This window comes from Rhinoraja longicauda, chromosome 19, assembly GCF_053455715.1.
Source record: "Rhinoraja longicauda isolate Sanriku21f chromosome 19, sRhiLon1.1, whole genome shotgun sequence".
Taxonomy (NCBI): Eukaryota; Metazoa; Chordata; class Chondrichthyes; order Rajiformes; family Arhynchobatidae; genus Rhinoraja; species Rhinoraja longicauda.
The window spans coordinates 19,139,131-19,145,667 of NC_135971.1; the positions used below are offsets into that span (position 1 = coordinate 19,139,131).

General features: G+C 35.2%; 1 protein-coding gene across 1 annotated transcript in view; it reads right to left on the reverse strand.

The window, feature by feature from the left end:
* Positions 1-6,537, reverse strand: part of LOC144603164 (zinc-binding protein A33-like) — a 111,052-nt gene that overhangs the window by 77,952 nt on the left and 26,563 nt on the right. The window lies entirely within an intron of this gene.

Here is a 6,537-nt window from a genome sequence, read left to right on the forward strand (position 1 = left end):
ACCGGATTTAAACGGAGGAGTTTAACCACGTCTCTGTCAAGATCAGGGCGCAGCAGTCTCTCATCTCCCGTTTATTAAATCCAGCTTCAGATAGTCCAGTTTATTCTCCAAGGGGCGGACGTGAGCGAGCAGAATAGATGGAAGGGGTGGTCTGCAGGGGTTCGCCTTTAGCTTCGCTGTTAGCCCTCCCCGAGTGCCGCACTTCTGCCTCCTGTCGCACTGCCTCCGTCTCCTCCGACAGCGGCTCGGGCTGGGAGGAGACTCGGCAGGTTTGTCGGCCGCCGGTACCAGCCGACGTAGCAGTCCCAGGCTCCGTAGAGTGGCCGGATCCATGGTTGCTGAACTGCTGGATGAACGGAATTCTAGCACAAACTGACAATCATATACTAGTTGTACTTTGGTACAATGAACATTTACTCCTGAAATCTCTGCTCTAAGTGAGTTATTTACGGCTAAATCAGGATGCCGTCTGCCAGCCTGATTCTCTCCTCACTGAAACCTCAATCATCCCCTCTAACATCTTCAGACTTTAAACTCAAAGCTTGTCACCGACTGCTTGCTGAAGATAGACACAAAAGGCTGGAGTAACTCAGCGGGACAGGCAGCATCTCGGGAGAGAAGGAATGGGTGACGTTTCGGGTGGAGTCCCTTCTTCAGACTCAATCTTCGGTTTAAACCAGCATCTGCAGTTCCTTCCAACGCACGGGTCGATTCTGACCGTTTGAAGATGGGTCTTTTTTTTTATTTTTAATTAATTTAAATTTTAACAAAACAAATACATGTATGAACTCATAGTACGCGATGGTACCTACATTATAAATTCGATTATACATTTAAATTCGATTATACCTGTATTGTTCTGTATTATCTCCCCACCCACAACCCCCCTCCCCCCCACCCCCCAGTTAGAAAAAAGAGGAAAAAGGAGAAGAAGAAAGATAAAGAAATTTTTTAAAAATTAAAAAAAATTCAAAAAGGAAAGAAAGAAAGAAAGAAGAAAGAAGGGAACCTGGAGACAAGAAGGAAACACTTCCGGCTAATTTCTTATTAAATTCTTTTTACGGGTATCAAAACAATCCTGAAGTTAAATATTTCCAATTCTTAATCCTAGTGTTAAAGTGAATGGGTTTCAAAAAGAAATCATATTTATCTCTCAGATTATAAGTAGCTTTTTCTAATGGGATACAACTACGCATTTCTGCATACCATCTTGCAATTCTTATTTCATTGTGATCTTTCCAAGTGACCGCCACACATTTTTTTGCTATTGCTATTTTGAGAAATCTTTCCTGATATTTATCTAAAATTAATCTTGGTAATATTCCTTTAGTATCTCCCAATAAAAACAACCTTGAATCCAATGGTATGGTCTTATTCATCAATTGTTCCAAAAAGTTTTTTAGGTCTTTCCAAAAAGGAGTTACCTTAGGACATGCCCATGTGGAGTGTAAAAACGTACCCACATCCTGGTTGCATCTAAAACAAATTTCAGGTAAATTTGGATTTAAATTGTTTAATTTTTTCGGAGTTAAATATAGTTGATGTAAAAAATTGTATTGTACTAAACTATATCCCACATTAATAGTATTTTTCATACTTTCTAAACACAATCTTTCCCAACTTGGTTCATTAATGCTAATATTCAGATCTGTTTCCCATCTTTGTCTTGATTTTTGAATTCCTGTCTTTGGACTAGATTTTTGTAACAATTTATACATTGAAGATATAATTTTTTTAGTTCCCTTGCCCTGAATCAGGGATTCAATTCCTTTAATTTGAAATAAAAACATTGAATTACCTAACTTTTCCCTTAAATAAGATTGTAATTGATAATAGAAAAAAATACTATTCCCTGGAATTTGATATTTGTTTCTCAATTGAGAAAATGTCAAAAAATTATTTCCTTCGTAGCAATCTCCCATATGTTTAATACCCTTCTGTTCCCAGACTTGTAATATTTGATTATTCCAAGCAAACGGCAGTAATCTATTTTTTACTAATGGAGTTTTAGCTGTTAGAAAAAATCTTTTATCATTAGCTTTAACTGTTTTCAACAATATATTAATTAAATGTTTTAGCAAAGGTGACTCTTGATCCTTAACTAATAGCTTCCCATCCCATTTATAGATAAATTCTTCTGGGCATAGTTCTTTTATTTTATCCATTTCAATTTTAACCCATACTGTTTTTCCACCCTCTTGATAAAAGGATGAAATAAAACTCATTTGTGCTGCCAGATAGTAATTTTTAAAATTTGGTAATTGCAGTCCACCTAATTCAAATTTCCATGTTAATTTTTCCATAGACACTCTTGGCATTTTACATTTCCAAAGAAAATTTCTCACAATTTTATTCAATTCTTGAAAAAAATTATTTGGTAAAGGTATAGGCAGTGTTTGAAATAAATACTGTAACCTCGGAAAAATATTCATCTTAATACAGTTCACTCTCCCTAGCAATGTAATTGGCAGATTCATCCATTTCTTCAAGTCCTCCTCAATTTTTTAAATTAGTGGTTTATAATTTAGTTTATACAGATTATTTAACTTATTATCTACTTTAACCCCTAAGTACTTCATGCCTTCTTTTTGCCATTTAAACTGACTTTCTCTTTTACATTGATCATAATTACCTTCAGAAAGAGGCATTATTTCAGTTTTATCTTTATTAATTTTATATCCTGATACTTTCCCATATTCTTCCAGTCTGAAATATAATTTTCTTAAGGATTCCAATGGTCTAGTAAGACAAAGTAAAACATCATCTGCAAATAAAGTAATTTTGTGATTTTCCTGATTCACTTTAAATCTTTCAATGTCTAAATCTGATCTTATTAGCTCTGCCAGAGGTTCAATGGCCAATACAAATAAAGCCGGTGACAAGGGACATCCCTGTCTACTAGATCTTTCCAAATTAAATGATTGAGAAGATTGGCCATTTGTCACCACTTTGGCTTTAGGTTGTTTATAAAGAGCTTTTACCCAGTTAATGAAACCATTTCCTAATCCGTACTTCTCTAATACTTTAAATTAAAAATCCCATTCTAACCTGTCAAATGCCTTTTCAGCATCTAAAGCAACTGCTACGCTCAATTCCTTTCTTTTCTGTGCTAAATGTAAAATACTTATAAATCTTGCTACATTATCAGATATTTTCCTTTTTTTGACAAATCCAGTTTGGTCCTCTTTAACCAGCTTCGGTAAATATTCTGCCAATCTCCTTGCCAAAAGTTTAGCAACTATTTTATAATCTGCATTCAACAATGATATTGGTCTATAAGAAGATGCATTTAAAGGGTCTTTCCCTTTTTTAAAAATTACGGTTATAATTGCCAGTGAGAAGGATTCTGGTACTGTAGAAGTTTTTTCCGCTTGATGTATCACTTCCATAAATACTGGTAACAACAAATCTTTAAATTTTTTATAGAACTCAGGCGGGAAACCATCTTCCCCTGGAGATTTATTACTTGGTAAAGAATATAATGCTTCCTCCATCTCTCTCAAAGTAAAGGAGGCATTTAGTCCCATCTGCTCCTCATTAGAAATTGTTGGTAATTGTATCTTGGATAAAAAATTATTTATCTTAATTTCATCCTTTTCAGATTCAGAATGGTACAGATTAGTGTAGAATTGCTTAAATACCTCATTGATTTCTCTAGGTTTATAAGTAATAATGTTTTGATCTGTTCTAATTGAATTTATTGTTCTTGATATTTGTTCTTCTTTCAGTTGCCATGCCAATACCTTGTGCGCTCTTTCTCCTAATTCATAATATCTTTGGTTAGTTCGTAATATTAGTTTTTCTGTTCTGTAAGTATGTAAAGTATTGTATTGAAATTTTTTATTTGCAAGTTGTGTTTTTTTCGTATCTGAAGAAGTTTTCTGTAAGTCTTTTTCTAATACGGTGATTTCTTTTTCTAATCTTTCAGATTCCTTCCTATAGTCTTTCTTTATCTTAGATGAGTAGCTTATAATTTGGCCTCTCAAATAAGCCTTCATTGCATCCCATACAATAAATTTATCATCAACTGAATTTAAATTTGTTTCCAAAAATAATTCAATTTGTCCTCGAATAAAATCACAAAAGTCTTGCCTTTTCAATAGTAAAGAGTTGAGTCTCCATCTATAGACTGACTGTTCTTTATCTGGCATCGTAATTTTCATTAATAATGGTGAGTGATCCGATAACAATCTAGCCTTGTAATCTATTTGTATTATTCTACCCCTTAATTGAGCTGAAATCAAAAATAGATCTATTCTAGAATATGTATCATGTCTATTGGAATAGAAGGAGTAGTCTCTTTCCCTGGGATGGCTTTTCCTCCAAACATCTATTAAATTGAAATTTCCATTAAATTCAAGGTTGTCTTCACTGCTCTTGTCCTTGTCGTTGTCCTTGATGATCTATCCATTACTGGATCTAAACAAAAATTGAAATCTCCCCCTATCAATATATTTTCATGTGCTTCCGCCAGATTTAAAAAGGTACCCTGCACAAACTTCTCATCATCTATATTTGGTGCATATATATTCATTAAGGTCCACAATTCTGAGAAAATTTGACAATGTACTATTACAAATCTACCTACTGGGTCACTTACAATATTTTGTATCTTAATTGGTAGCTTTTTCTTAAATAGAATAGCAATCCCTCTTGCTTTTGAGTTAAAAGAAGATGCGACCATACTTCCTACCCAAACTCTCTTTAACTTTTGATGCTCTTTTTCCGTTAGATGTGTTTCTTGCAAGAAAGCTATATCTACTTCCAATTTTTTCATCTGTGTTAAAATTCTCTTCCTTTTTATCGGTCCATTTAACCCATTCACATTATAGCTTAAAAAATTTAATGTCTTATCCATTTATTCCTTTTTTTTTCTTTCTTTTTTTTCACTTTTCCTTTTCCTTTTTCATTTTTCCTTACCTTGATACCTCTTCCGGTATTTACATTGTGCCGTATTTCTGTGTGCTCCCCTCCATAGTCCAGGTATAAAAACAGAAAAGAAATAAGAAAGATAGAGAAATAGACCCTCCCTCTAATGTTGTTAATAAATAGATTAGCAACATTACCCCCCTCTATTATACGAGGTGTGGTCCGCACCACACTTGTGCCCATGATTATGGTGGAGCATCCACATTCTCCAACCCCCCCCCCCCGATATATCAAGTACTTCTAAAAATTAACAATCCTTAATACAGTTAATCCCCTCTATAGTATACAGATATTATTAATAATCAATCATTCATGAATCTTCTTAAGCATTTCTCGATGGCAATTGTTCCGCATACTCTTCTGCTTTGACAAAGTCTTTAAAAAAATTATTTTCTCCAGTGTTGATCATAATCTTCAAAGTAGCCAGATGCAGTAAAATAAACCTATAGCCTTTCTTCCATAGAATATTTTTTGCCTTATTAAATTCTTTTTTTCTGCTCAACAAGGCATTACTGATGTCTGGGTAAAAGATTATTTTAGTACCTTCATGTTCTATTGGTTTTCCCTCTCTTATATTATTCCCGACTGTTTTGAAAACCAATTCTCGATCTTGGTATCTTAAAAATGTAATCAACACAGATCTTGGCTTTTGATTAGCCGAGGGTTTCGGTCTTAGAGCCCTATGTGCTCTTTCTATTTCCATCGGACCTTGTTTATCTATTCCCAGAGTGGTCACTATCCAATCTTGAAAAAAGTTAATTGGGTCTTCCCCCTCCACTCCCTCTGGCAAACCAACAATTTTAACATTATTTCTCCTGCTATAATTTTCCAAGGCATCCAACTTCTCCGCCGTCTTTTTGCTTTCAATTGCTGCTGCAGTAATACTGTCTTCATTTTTTTCCACTCTAGATTTTAACATTTCATTTACCATTTGCATATTATCCACTTTATTTGTCACTGTTTGAAATTTCTCCTCCATTTTTTTCAAAGTCTTACGAAATTTCTTGTTATCTCTCATTAATTTGTTATCTCCTTCAATTTTCTTGAGCCTGTTAATAATTTCTTGAAGCATCGTTTTCATATTAGTCTCTGTATCTTCTTGCTTTTCTTCTTCTTCTTCCTCATTTCCACTTCCACTGCTAGTGGAGTCTCCCGTTACCTCATCGTCACTCGAGTCCGAAACTCCAGACACAACATCAGCAGCCTCTCGGCAAACAGTGGGCCTTTTTGGTAACTCACGGCAACTCCCTCGTATTTTGACCCGAGTCAAAGAGCGCTTGCTGGGAGTAGTTGACTCCAGCTTCATACCGGAGCCCTCCCCAGACTCACCGCCTGCCGAGGGGTCACCAAATCTAGTCCCCTGCTCCATCAGAGCTGTGGGCCTACCTTCGATTTTTTTTCTTGATTCCTTTGCTTGCTTCTGTGGCAGTTGTACTCCTCCTTTTACTTTCTTGGAAGGCATCCGTACGTTCTGTATTCTTTCTGATTTAATTTAAAGTACTTGATTCCTTTAGTTCGTCTTTTTTTTTAGCAGTTTAGGGCTTTGTTTTCGGGAGTGCTGAAAAGTTATGTCTACTCAGCCAAGCATTGGACACGCTTGGCGAGGTG